Genomic DNA, 14,764 nt, shown 5'->3' with positions numbered 1-14,764 from the left:
TTATCCAGACTATAAAAGTTTAATATTACACATAGTTATGTTGTGTGTTGGTTTGTTATATTTCCGGATGGCAATGTTGTGAGCTTCGTAGTCAAGCGCATACTATCTACATGGATATATTATATATATATATATATATATATATATATATATATTATATATATATATATATATAATACTAGGAGGGCAAATGGCAGCTTTTGTAAAATACAAAAATAAATAAAAAATGCCAAGATTACCGACATTCATCTCGCATTAACTTTCCATGACTGAACTCACATCGGAGGAGTGGGTTGACAGACATGGCTACAGTAGGTCGTGTCCACGCATACTGTAAAGAGTTAAACAGTTAAGCGCAAGAAAGAAGAAAAACAAACAAAAACAAAAACAAAAAACAAGGAAAAACTGAAAACTCAAGGAAGAATTTTACAAAAGTTTAAAAAGACGAAAAATAAACAAACAAACACGCACGTACACACACACACACACACACACACACACACACACACACACACACACACACCACCCGACGACCCCACCACCATAAATAAGAATAAAACAAATAATGATATGAATATATTAGTAAATAAAAATAGATAACTACATAAATAAATAAATAAACAAATAAATCAATAAATCAATCAATCAATAAAGATATAAATAAATAAATAAAAATAACGTTTAGAAGACAGAGTAATAAAAGAGATGAAATCCCAGACAATCATAATTCGAATATTTCACTTTCCGAATCTGTAATCATCATCACGGACGATTAGATAAGGTGATGTAGGGAGCTAGGCAGACGACAGACAGAGCATGCAATGTCAAAGAGATTCAAGTCAACATACGTCTCGTCAACCCAGACCAATGTCTACTTATTCCCAGGTCTGGCTGGCAACCCAATTTGTTATGGGCTTGTTGTAGTTGTAATGGAACTACTCTCGAAACAAAGCTGAAATACGGCCCATTATAACAATGTTAAATCATCAAGCCCATAATTAATTGTGCTCGGATATCAGACCTGAAAATATGTGAACGTCGATCAAGACCAAATTGTCTGAGAACCATCGCCTCAAAATGGTATTATAACGGGAAGAAACAGATGCCAAAATGGTAACGGTGGTAGATGGTAAACCTCACTACACCAGAGGGGACTTGCTACCTGTACAATATGGTCAAAAGCCAGATACCACAGAGCAGCACCGAGCTGAACGGTGCGTTGTGATGAAGATTCCGGGCGAGTTCGCGACCGTACACGATTGCGGCGTTGATTTTGCGGCCTGTATTATAGATAGACCATCATAACATATTAGTGTGACACCATTAGAAGCTGATGCCAAAACGTGAAGTCCCACGATTCTCACATTCTCGTTCTTTGGTCATCCGGAAGTGAGAGAGCAGAGCTTGAGAGCAAACGTTCGGAAATAAAGTTCGAATTCCATAACGCAAGAGTAAAAAACATCTTTTATTCTACCCCTCAATTGATTCCTATTTCGTCATCTTTGAATAAAAGACATGTTCAAAAAACATTTAAATGATTAAAAAAAAATTTTTTTTGAGGATCGAAATTTTAAGGGAAATTTAACACTTGATAATATGAAGTCACAAATTATTATTGTAAACTTGAGGTAGACTGATTTTTTGGGATGTTTTTTTTTTAAATTCTATTTTTCTTTCTTGTTTTGTCTGGCACCTTTCTTATACATTTGTTCAGATCTTTATAGAAAACTTGATAGCATTACGAGTTACTATTTATGGGGAGGGGTGGAATAGTAAGTAAAAAGCTATGTATGCTTATTAGCAGGTCTGATAACCGAACGCAATTATAGACTTTTTGAAACAGTATTCTCCCGTATGGTGTCCAGGGTCCCCTCAACTTAGAGGCTGCAAGAATAGCCCAACGCCAAGCCAGCGGGTCTAAAAGGCCACTGATGGTGTGTGACTCCCCCTTTTTTGATACACCTAATCTTCCAGGTTGGGGCTGTCGAAGGGTAAACACCTCTTCCGTAAAATTTAAATTGTTACAGAAACACAGGCGGACAATTCATTTTTTAAGCTTGGGCGACCGAAGAGTTTCTGCAATGACAGAATTTATGAAGGTCAACAGACATGGAGAAGAGTTAAAGAAGCTGATATACAGAGAAGTAATAAGACATGGAACGAAATAAAAAAAAATTAGCTCAGGATTGACCTCAGATGCCCATTACTCCCACCAACTCCAAGCATCAGTAACACACTTTATAGTCACCTGGAACAACTACAAAAGACGTCTAACTTCTACGTCATGGCACGAGACAGAAGGGCTAGAGCTCAGGTGGTCGCTGGTTCGGATAAGTAAGTAAGTAAGTAAGTAAGTAAGTAAGTAAGTAAGTAAGCTCAGGGTAGAGAAGGGTGGAAACTGTTTGTCTGTGGCAAAAAATAGGCAATGATGATGATGATGAAAACATTATTGTTATTGTTATGAAGAATATTTAGCAGTTTGTTCGAGAGTATTTCCATTATAGCAATGAGGCCATAACTATTTGGATTATCAGACCTGCAACGTTTGAGACGTTTATAACATACATAATCTACACACAATAAGATCCGATAAAAGTCGAAAATGATTTAGGAATTATGATACCAGACATGCCAACGATTACCAAAAAAATCGTGGAACTACGAAATTTTGGCTCCAATTTTAAAACTTCATGAGTTTCTCTAAGCCATTAATATTTTTTTAATGATGTCAGACCACATAATGTTTAGGATTTTTAAGTGTCAAGCTAAATGTGAAGCTAGCTTGTTGATTTTCAAAGTTAACTATAGTAACTAGGTACAGTCTTTATCTCCCAAAAGATTACGATTTTTACAAGATTTTCAGGTAGGCAGGTCTGTAATATGCATGAACATAGATTTTTAGGTACAAATGTCAACATTTAGTTGTTGTTTTTGTTTGTTCGTGGTTGTTTTGTTGTGTTTTTTTTTTTTGTTTTCTTTTTTGGATTAAATTTACTGAGAGGGGGGGGGTTGGGTGGGTGGGGGGGGGGGAGAGGGGGAGGGGGTTTACTGTAAGAATCAATATTATTAACTCTTCATTGAAACACAAAACCTTTCCCAAATCCTCATCTTTTGTCGAGAAATTCAGTTTTTAGCACATAAACCATCTCGGCATAATACCGTTTTCAGACGATGGGTCACCTTTGTCTTTAACAAGAATGAAAAAAAAATACAATAGAATATTCTTCAATCGATATAAAAGGGCGACCGTTCATTCTTGTTTAACACAAAAACATTTTCAATTCTAATTTATTTATTATTATTTTTCTTTAAAAATGAAAAGTAGTGATTGTTTGACCTACATAAAACCCAGCCTTATCAATAGCTATCGATATTAACGATATAATCGATAAATCGAATTTCACATGGAATAGATTATCAATATCTTACATATTTATAATGGAATAAGAGTTTTTTTCTTATTTCCATTTTTGTCAAATGCAATAAGATGCACGGACACATAATGGTGAAATATAATCAAATATATACATTATCATCATAAAATTATTCTCAGGAACAAATTCTCACCAGAATCACCGAAAATGACACCGCTGACATATCCCTCCTTAATAATATCGTAAGAATATAATTTTTTTTGAAGAATAAAACAAACGATTATTTTTGTGAATCACAAAATTTCATAAAATCGATTAACCAGTTTGCAGTGGGTTATATCTAGATAGATAGATTTTAGATTCTTACACATAATTTCGTAACTAAATCCTTTTGAAGAAAATGAAAACAAACCCCACTAAAACCACACATTATCGCGATGAAATTTAACTATTTCACTGCACTTCGGATCAGTTTCGAAATAATATATATTCTACAATAATCCTTCCAGTCAGTGTTCATACGATATAGGCCTTAAGAATAGACGTCCAACTCCAAAAATAAACACAAAGATTACAAGTGCTTAATTATTATTGTGATCGTCATCACCACTCACTAAGAAGAAGAAGTAGACGTACAGGAATAATAATAATAATAATAACAACAACAATAACAATGCTATCTGGAATCAACTCAATCAAAACCAACGTTATCCAATCAAGTCGTCAATGCCAAAGTTTATTACGACCGTCCTCGTTGTGTAGAAATTCATTCACGTTAGCATCCTATGTCTGGAATATCAAGATCGGGAATATCATCAAATTCGACGCCATCACAGCTCATCGACAGAACCAACTCACGGGCGGGAGGGAGGGAGGGAGGGAGGGAGTATGTGTGTGTGTGTGTGGGGGGGGGGGGAGGAATGGTAGAGAGAGAAATAAAGAGAAGGGAGGGAGGGAGGGAAAGGAGCGGGCGGCGGGCGGTCTCTGGGTGGGGTTATTTTAGCTTGGATTATCAAGATACGAAGAGATGTAATGGAAAGAGGTAAACAACTTGATCAGTTTTTTGAGACGAGATTTTGAGAATAAAGATAATTATTGTGGGTGTGTCGTTCTTGAAAACTGTCTATTTATGCATCATATGATATCTTATTTCTTAATTTAAGCTCTCCTCCCCCATTTTCTTATCCTTTCTCTCTCTCTCTCTCTCTCTCTCTCTCTCTCTCTCTCTTTTTTTTTTTTCGTTCTCCCTCTCCCCCCCTCTCTCTCTCTCTCTCTCTCTCTCTCTCTCTCTCGTTTTCTCCCTTTCTCTCTCTCTTTCTCTTTCTCTCTCATTTTCTCTGCTCTGTAATGCAATGTCTTAGGATCATTCCTTACTTCCTTATCAGCGCCTCCCCATCCTCCCCATCCTCATCCTACGATCATTCCATGTTTACAAATAAGCGTACTCCTCTTAGTTTCTCCTTACCTCTATGGCAAATCAATCGGGTGGTGTTGTGAGATTTAAGCTTTTTGTCGATGATCGCATTGAGAAGACACCTAAAAACTAATGGTGAGATTGGTGTTAGATGCCCATCATCCCCCCCCCCCTCCCCCACCACGCCCCACTTCAGCCAGCCCTCCTTCTTAACACTTACATTCATCACCTTCTTAAGATTGAATATTGATAACTAAAGCGCCTTATTGGTGAGCTATTTGTTTTGTGGTCCCATTGTATGAGACTGGGCTTCAAATCTGCAGGACAATGGGTTCGAGACCTGCTTTGGGCTGCATAAGGTCGAGGCTCTTCATTCATGTTTTCTTTCAATACTCAGGAACAAAAAATGAACAATAACTGGTCAACAGCAGCTTGTCTTATACACTCTTCATTCATGTTTTCTTTCAATACTCAGGAACAAAAATGAACAATAACTGGTCAACAGCAGCTTGTCTTATACACTCTTCATTCATGTTTTCTTTCAATACTCAGGAACAAAAATGAACAATAACTGGTCAACAGCAGCTTGTCTTATACATTCTTCATTCATGTTTTCTTTCAATACTCAGGAACAAAAATGAACAATAACTGGTCAACAGCAGCTTGTCTTATACACTCTTCATTCATGTTTTCTTTCAATACTCAGGAACAAAAAATGAACAATAACTGGTCAACAGCAGCTTGTCTTATACATTGTACCTATTTATTTTTTTCTGTATCAGGACACTTTTTAAAGAAAGATGGGAGAAATAAAATAAAATAGATATTCAGTCTTGTTGTCATAAAGTCAACGATTAAGCAAAATAATAAAACAACCCCAACGTTGTATGTTTGCAACAGTCCTGCCGTGGCCTGTCAGTAGTCGGTTTGATGCGACCCATTGTTTTTGATTGCCATTCCTGGAGCTTGTCATACGTTCTGTTGAATTTTTGATTACCCCACCTCCCTTTTAGGCGAGAAGAAGCAACCCAATAATTAGTCCAAAAACTGAAAGACCTCACCCTAATTACCCCTTTAACCCTCTCCTTACCACCAACAGCAAAATCGTCACATTTGTTACGATACAATATACATTTTTTCTTATTCAGATTTATTTCGTACATCACAAATTTTGAAGAATGAGCTTTGTTTAATTAATAAGAACATAATGTTGTTTTGTAGAGTTTTTTTAGTTTAAAAAAACCCAATTATTCTGCTGAGTAAGCCTGTCATTTTGGGAAAATACTGAAAATGATCGGTAAGGAGAGGGTTAAAAACCATCACAAATGAAGCTACCAGAACATCACGACTCAAATACAGAAAGCCCTTTTACCATTCAGAACTCGAAAACTTAGATATTTGGGAAAGCCCGGAGGGAATATTTGAATATTGGACAAATACCATGTTCATAAAAATAGTAAGGCGAAATGATATCAAGTTTACACTAATAATTTGTGATGTCGGATTATCCAGCATTAAATTTCAATTTTAAAAATCTATTTAAAAATAATAAAAGAATCATATATATATTTCTGAAAAATGTCTTGTAATCAGAGATAACAAAACCAAACTTCTATGAAGCAAGAGTATCAGGATCTTATTCTACCTATAGTCCACAATTAAAAAAAAAAACAAAACAACTTAATATGACCATTTCTTTTATCCTATTCATTCAATGGTTTTAGCATTCAAATTATCTGTACAATACCGCTCTGATGATGATGATGATGATATATATATATATATATATATATATATATATATATATATATATGTGTGTGTGTGTGAGAGTATATATATATATATATATATATTATATATATATATATATATATATATATATCAATTACAATGACGTGATTGCGGTTGTAGAAAAACAACAACAATAATATCTTCTGACAACACGATCAAAATGGCATGGGAGAAACAATTAGACCTTGGACGAACCGTTCAACAGGTCGATATATCAGAAAGAATCACAGTCGGCTTATCTTATATTATCATGATATCAAATGTCAATGTTTAAAGGGTCAAAGGTCATCATTAAATCCAAACAAGATTGTTTGTTTCCATTCAAGTTGTGATGGAATGATAAATTACAACCAATCTTAACAAGTAGTGTTTTATTTGGAAATGGACATAAAGGATGAGGATTACAATAATGGTAATAATGATAATGGTGATGCTGATGATGAAGATGATGATGATGATGATGATGATGATGATGAAGATAATAATAATAATAATAATAATAATAATAATAATAATAATAATAATAATAATAATAATAATAATAACAATAATAATAATCATAACAATAATAATAACAATAATAATAATAATAATAATAATAATAATAATAATAATAATAATAATAATAATAATAATAACAATAATTATAATAACAATAATCTTATTGTTGGTGACAAGTACTTTAAATATAAATTTAGTCTGATACATAATAAGGTAACACGTAATTTGTACTGCCCATTGAAAGTAACAGAAACCAGGATATACCCTCAGGACCAATGGATCTCATGAACCTACATAGATATAAAATAAATAATAACTTTTAAAAATAATCTCACGAACAATCTATTTTGGATTTTATTATGTTAAAAAAAACGTAACTAGACCGAAATAAAAATCAAATTCCAGCGAGTCAGGTTTGAGAAAAGATTTGTTCGAGGTCAAAATGGTGGCAGGAATTTCATCCATCTCTTTCGGAATGATGGAGAGATTCCGGTAACAGTGTCATTGCAACAATTAATGGACGAGAAGTACTTTTTTTTGTTGTTGTTGGTATTATATGATAACCTTTCTACCGCGGGGTAGACATTCTAGTCAGATCGCAAGAAAAAAAAATGCAAGTAATTATTACTATCGTATAATATTATTATCCGTTTAACGCTATTGAGTGAATGTATTATTATTATTATTATTATTATTATTATTATTATTATTATTATTATTATTATTATTATTATTATTATTGTTATTATTTTTATTTTTTTAAAATTATTATTATTATTATTATTTTTATTTTTATTTTTATTATTATTATTATTATTATTATTATTATTATTATTACTATTATATATTATTATTATTATTATTATTATTATTATTATTATTATTATTATTATTATTATTATTATTATTATTATATCATCATCATGATCATTATTATTATTATTATTATTATTATTATCATCATCATTATTATCTACCAAATTAAGCCCCTCGAATGAAGGGCAACGAATCCTTACAATCACCTTTCCACACAAGGCCTCGTATCTCAGAGTTGTGGCTTCTCTTAATGAATTATTTGATTTTCTGAGCTTTGCTCCTCACTCGTAGAATGAAACCACCCAGCTCCCCAAAAATAGGGTTTTCATGAATAACTTTTGTCTTCTAAATAGAATTTATTCCCTATGTTGGACAGAACAAAGGGACATAATCTGTGAGAAACATATTCACCTAATAATAGAAAAAAAAGAGCTTTTATATAGGACAATATCCACTAAATGTGCTCAAAGCGCAATACAGGGGTCTCTGACCTGACCAACAGCAACACGTAACATGAAGAACGAAACATGACGCCTGTTAGGCGATATTACAATTTTTTCTCTCACAGAGACAACGCTGTCAACGGCAAGGTACTCATTTTACACCTGGGTACGGTGAGAGAATGTGATTAAAGAGCCTTTTCCAAGGACTCAACTATGCGCCGAGCGCGAGGCTCGAACCCAGGACCTTCCGATCCGAAAGCGAGTGTCATACCACTAGACCACAAAGCCGCACATACTTTCAATTACTTATGAACCGGAAGAAAAGAAGGTGTGATGTGACGACTTATCCGTCCTATCTTTTATTTTTTTAAATCTATAAGAGTAGAATTGAATTCCGCCTGTAAAGCGATCTAATAAATGATCGAGACAAAATCAATATCACTGCTGAGAGTTTCCTTTGATTTTATGTACGGTTATGTGGTCTAGTGGTATGACACTCACTTTCGGATCGGAAGGTCCTGGGTTCGAGCCTCGCTCGGCGCATAGTTGAGTCCTTGGAAAAGGCTATTTACTCACATTCTCTCACCGTACTCAGGTGTAAAATGAGCACCTGGCCGTTAACAGCGTTGTTTCTGTCCGAAAAAAAATTATAATTTCGCCTTACAGGCGTCATGTCATGTCTTGTCCCACATGTTAAATGTTGCTGTTGGACAGGGATCCCTTGTAAAGCGCTTTGAGCACGTTTAGTGGATATTGCGCTATATAAAAGCTCTTTTTAAAAAATGTATCTACTGGTATTAAAAGAACAAACAATTGTGACGATTGGTTCCAAAGAACACATTATTTGTGACCCATCGTAGTAAACCGGTATTTTATCAGGATGATATTGTAGATGTTAAACAATGAATTTATAGATAGCATGCGCTTGGCTAAGAAGCTCACAACACTTCCATCCAGAAGTATAACGGACCAATACAGAAAACTAGGTGTAACCATGAACTTTTATAGTCTGGATAATGCAGTTAAGTGAGAATTGCTCATAAACGCGGATGGCAGAAAACAATAACAAACAGCCGAGTGACGTCAACTTCATTCGATCTATATTCAAGAAAATAAAACTTGGATAGGGGATAATAATATGTTTATACATTGCGACTATGTTGTCTAGTGTGTATCCATCTCACCTTCAGATCGGAAGGTCCTGGGCTCGAGACTCGCTCTGAGCGTTGCATAGTTGAGTCTTTGGACTAGATATATATATATATATATAAATATATATATATATATATAAATATATATATATATATATATATATATATAGAGAGAGAGAGAGAGAGAGAGTGAGAGAAGAGAGAGAGAGTGAGAGAGTGAGAGAGAGGGAGAGAGGGGGAGAGAGAAAGAGAGTGAGAGAGTGAGAGAGAGAGAGTGAGAGAGTGAGAGAGAGAGTGAGAAAGTGAGAGAGAGGGAGAGAGGGGAGAGAGAGAGAGAGAGAGAGAGAGAGAGAGAGTGTGTGTGTGTGTGTGTGTGTGTGTGTGTGTCGTACATGCGAGAGTTTAAAAGAAAAAAAAAAAAACCGCCAATAGCAATAGCCCAAAATTCGCACCTCGTCTTAAATCAGGTGTCTGTTGTTGTTAAAGCAATATCTACCCCGATTACCAAACGATAGAATCATAGTATTATACATTATCCCAAACCATATAGTTACCTGCTTGATACAATGACATCCTATGTGGTTAATGATACACATTTGGATCCAAAAACAATTACACAATAACTGGAATTATTTGACAGGGAATCAAAATGTCAAGGTTTGTCTATGGGATGTGTCAAATTATGTCTTATTTTTGTCAATCCTTATACTTCCAAAAACTAAAAAGAAAACCAACCAAAAAAAAAACAAAAAAAAAAAACAAACAAAACAAAATTGATTCGTATTTTAAAATTTTGGCCAGAAAATTTGTTTTTCAAATATCGATCGACCCAAATGACCTTCACCTTGGCAAACATTCTGAAGTCTAAAAATTAAATAAACTCTCAGGTTTGAGAGGGTTTTTTTAATTGTCACTTTAATCTATCGATATTTGAAGGACGAGCTTTCTGGCCAAAATTTTAAATACGTTTTTTTTTTTTTTTTCTATTTTAGAATGGCAGGATAAAGGCATTGGGATCATTAAAAGACAAAGAAAAACGCCTTTCGCAACGGGATCATTAAATACTGTCGCCTTAGAATTCCATGAAGGAATATAGGTAATCCATCAAACAATATGTCTCATGTCAACAGGAATCACTCATGTTGTCCAAAAGTGAGAAAATTGTGGGGTAAATAATCTTGTCCAAGAAAAGTAAAAAATAAAACTAACGTGCCTGAAGCTCGTGGCTCGAACCCGGGACATTCCGGGTCACAGTGTTATGCCTTAACCACTCGGCCACTTACTGCCAGATCTAACAGACGCAGCTACCCAATCACTGTTAGGTGGACAGGAAGGGGGCGGGGGTGGGGTTCAGAAAAAAATATTCGACTGAACCCGGGCGGGATAGATCTCGGCCCCTATGATTGTGAAGTGAGTGCTCTACCAAAATAGCTATCGTGACCCCCTTTTTAAAAAAAAAAAAAACTCTTACAAAAATCCCTTCATTGCCAAGTTGACTGAGTAAATCATCAGACCTCAGTCGAGTACAGTAAAATTCCCTTCATTCATCCCATAGGGGAAATTTATCTCTGGGGTCTATTCCAATGGAAGACTGGAATAACCCAGGCGTCAGCCGCAGTGCAGCGCTGCAAATTGATCTAGGGCGAGGTGACTTGCTCAAGGCCACACAGCGCAGTGGCCTGTGATCGAACTCGGTACCTTTTGGGTACGAAACAAAAACCGTGCCGCTGAGTCACGCTACCCCTGAATAACAAAATCTAGCTTTTCCTATGACACGACCACAAGATCAGATTTATATAATCATTCTTACCCATCAGAATACTGCCCGACCTCAAAACCGCTTGACTATGTATGTTACAAGACATCCATCATGTCTTATCGTTCTACAGTCTAGCCACAGTCACTACATAGTAGCTACCGCCCATTCATTCACAGATCAAATAATATTTCTGATATGATTAAGTAAAAGGGTCTATTCTCCTCTCATTTCGATGGTATTCACTAATATGGTACAAGTCACTGACTTTACCTCTGGGGTATTCCTGTTGCCTTTCCTCTTCCCCCCCCCCCCCCCCCCTACCATCCCCCACCCCCTTCTCCCGACAAATCTCACTAAACTTACCCCATTCATAGGATTTCCTCTTTACCAAGTCAATGTCCCTCTTTCATTAAACAGAGTGGTATAATTCATTTACTCACCCATATAGATACTTTCTTTATTTCTTTCTTAATTTTTTTCTTCTTCTCTATTTTCTCCCCTCTCCCCCACTCTCTATCCCCTATCTTCATTTTAACAACTAAATAGATGAGATAATTTTATCGTCCAAATGAAGGAATGACTGTCTCTCAAATAAGTTTTTATTTTGTTATTGTTGATATATAAAAAAAAAAAGAAAAAAAGATAGAACCCATACGCCTTGCCCCTTATATATATATATATATATATATATATATATATATATATATATATATATATATATATATATATATATATCGAGAGATAGAGATAGATAGATAGATAGATAGAGAGAGAGAGAGAGAGAGAGAGAGAGAGAGAGAGAGAGTAATTGTGACCAAACCGTAGCCCTTAACAATACACAGCTTATTAAAGGTATTCTTGTTGAGGAAAGTCAGAATAGAAAAAAACAAGAAAAGAAAAAGAAATGGAGAAAAGAACTTCAAACTAAATACACAAAGCCAAAACAGACTTCCCCCATATCCCCCAGCCCCTTTTCTCTTTTTCTCTTCTTCTATTCCATGAGCATTGACTTTGATTTGCTGTATTGTCCTAATCCTACTTCTTAAATCAGCCCATAAAAACCAGTTCCTTAGGGCCCTCAAGCCCCATTTAGACATGAAAACAACAAGATTGCGAACCGGAGAGAGGATCAGTAAATGAAATGTAATTAATTAGCGATTGATTCCATTAGACATTAGACCTATTCAATTCTGTCGTACGGTACTCTGAAAAACAGGTATACAACATTTTGGCCAGAAAACTCGTCCTACCGATCGATTAAAATAACCCTTAATCTTTCCAGAAATTTCTAAAATCTAGAAATTTTTTTTTTAATAGATAAATAATAAAATAAAATTCCATATATTCATCCCATAGGGGTATTTTTTTCTCTAGGATCTAATCTAAGGGAAGACCCAGTGTCAGCCGCAGTGCAGCGCCGCAAATTGAACTAAGGCGAGGTGATTTGTTCAAGGCCACACAGCGGCAGCGGCGGGTGATCGAACTCGTAACTTTCGGGTACGAAGAAAAGACCATTGCCTCTGAGCCATTTTATTTTGATAAGATGAGAGTCATTTTAATTCTCTCCCTATCAGCCATTTTCAGGATTTTCCCCAAAACAGAGCATCTATAGATAGTTCGAAGATGACGTCACTAAGGTCTTTGTTATTGTTTTTTGCCATTCGCGTTTATGAGTAATGCTCACTGAACTGTATTAACCTGACTATAAACGTTCATGGATACACACAGTTTTGTGTGTTGGTCCGTTATACTTCCGGATGGCAATGTTATGAGCTGTTTAGCCAAGCGCATACTATCTATAACGGTGCGTTATGACGAAGCTTCCGGCGGGTTTGCGACGGTGCACGATTGTGGTGATGAGTTTAGTGTCCTGGAAAGATCCATCAAAACATTAGTAGTATAGATAGAATGCGCTTGGCCAAGGAGTTCACAACATTGCCATCCGGAAGTATAACGGACCAACACACAAACTCTGTGTAACCATGAACTTTTATAGTCTGGTTAATACAGTTTAGTGAGAACAACTCACAAACGCGGATGGCAAAAACAATAACAAAGGCCTGAGTGACGTCATCTGCATACTATCTATAGATAGAATGCGCTTGGCCAAGGAGTTCACAACATTGCCATCCGGAAGTATAACGGACCAACACACAAACTCTGTGTAACCATGAACGTTTATAGTCAGGTTAATACTGTTTAGTGAGAACAACTCACAAACGCGGATGGCAAAAACAATAACAAAGGCCTGAGTGACGTCATCTGCATACTATCTATAGATAAAATGCGCTTGGCCAAGGAGTTCACAACATTGCCATCCGGAAGTATAACGGACCAACACACAAACTCTGTGTAACCATGAACGTTTATAGTCAGGTTAATACTGTTTAGTGAGAACAACTCACAAACGCGGATGGCAAAAACAATAACAAAGGCCTGAGTGACGTCATATGCATACTATCTATAGATAAAATGCGCTTGGCCAAGGAGTTCACAACATTGCCATCCGGAAGTATAACGGACCAACAAACAAACTCTGTGTAACCATGAACGTTTATAGTCAGGTTAATACTGTTTAGTGAGAACAACTCACAAACGCGGATGGCAAAAACAATAACAAAGGCCTGAGTGACATCATCTTCGAACTATCTAACATTAGAAGCTTCTGAGCCACGCAGTCCCTATCTGGCGAAAATGAAACATAAGGAGTTTTGTCAGTGTTTGAAATACTAACACACGGGTCAACGGACTCGAGAAACAAAAAAGTCAAGTTAAAATTGATGTTTTTCTATGTATATTTAATTTGTACCAGACACAGAAAACAAATTGTTTTAAATGTTTTTGATTTTGTAAATGATTTTTTTATGGGACCCCTAATTCACCCGACGTTAATTTGTAGCCATATCCTACGGCAAGCAGACTTAAAAATGTAGGCTATAAAATGTTTTATAACTTGAATCAATTACCGAAGAAGGGGAGTTATACATTAACTGAAGATTTATTTATTTATTTATCTATTTATTCATTTTTTATTTATTTATTTTTTATTATTTTTTTTTTTATTAATAATATATTTTTTTTATTATGGGGGGGGGGGGGGGCGGCGTGGCTCAGCGGTACAGTCTTTGCTTCGTACCCAAAAGGTACCGATTTCGAATACCCTCTGCGATGTGAGTCCTTGAGCAAGTCACCTCGCCCTGGTTCAGTTTTGCGTGTGTGTGTGTGTGTGTGTGTGTGTTTGCGGATATCGCCATTTATCTATGTTGAAAATTGAATTTTTAGTCAAAAATTATTATGAAAATTTGGCTAAGTCCAATATGCAACTTTATGCTACTGATAAAACTAAAAATCTCGAAAATATTGTGAAACGTGTGGAAGAATGTGTGACGGATGTGAAAGAGTGGATGGATGCAAACAAGTTGAAAATGAATGAGTCAAAAACAGAAGTGATGATTGTGGGAAATAGAGGGCAGTTGAAGGTGAATGATGGTCTTGAAGTGTTGATTGGGGGTGAA

The 14,764-nt window shown here is 35.6% G+C and overlaps 1 protein-coding gene across 7 annotated transcripts in view; it reads right to left on the bottom strand.

The window, feature by feature from the left end:
* The window catches only part of LOC144958678 (innexin unc-9-like), an 867,612-nt gene that overhangs the window by 221,282 nt on the left and 631,566 nt on the right, over window positions 1-14,764 (bottom strand). The window contains exon 1 of one of the 7 annotated variants that reach the window (XM_078890808.1): window positions 3,568-4,146. The exons of the other annotated variants lie outside the window; for them this stretch is intronic. The gene's annotated coding sequence lies outside the window, so the exon portion shown is untranslated. Of the gene's footprint in view, window positions 1-3,567; window positions 4,147-14,764 lie in introns of those variants that run through there. 7 annotated transcript variants of the gene reach the window in all.

This window comes from Berghia stephanieae, chromosome 13 (assembly GCF_034508935.2).
Source record: "Berghia stephanieae isolate SIO BIC M18660-M18661 chromosome 13, UCSD_Bste_1.3, whole genome shotgun sequence".
In the NCBI taxonomy this organism is placed as follows: domain Eukaryota; kingdom Metazoa; phylum Mollusca; class Gastropoda; order Nudibranchia; family Aeolidiidae; genus Berghia; species Berghia stephanieae.
Note: the sequence above shows the minus strand (reverse complement) of the source record. Positions and strands in the feature narration are given on the sequence as shown.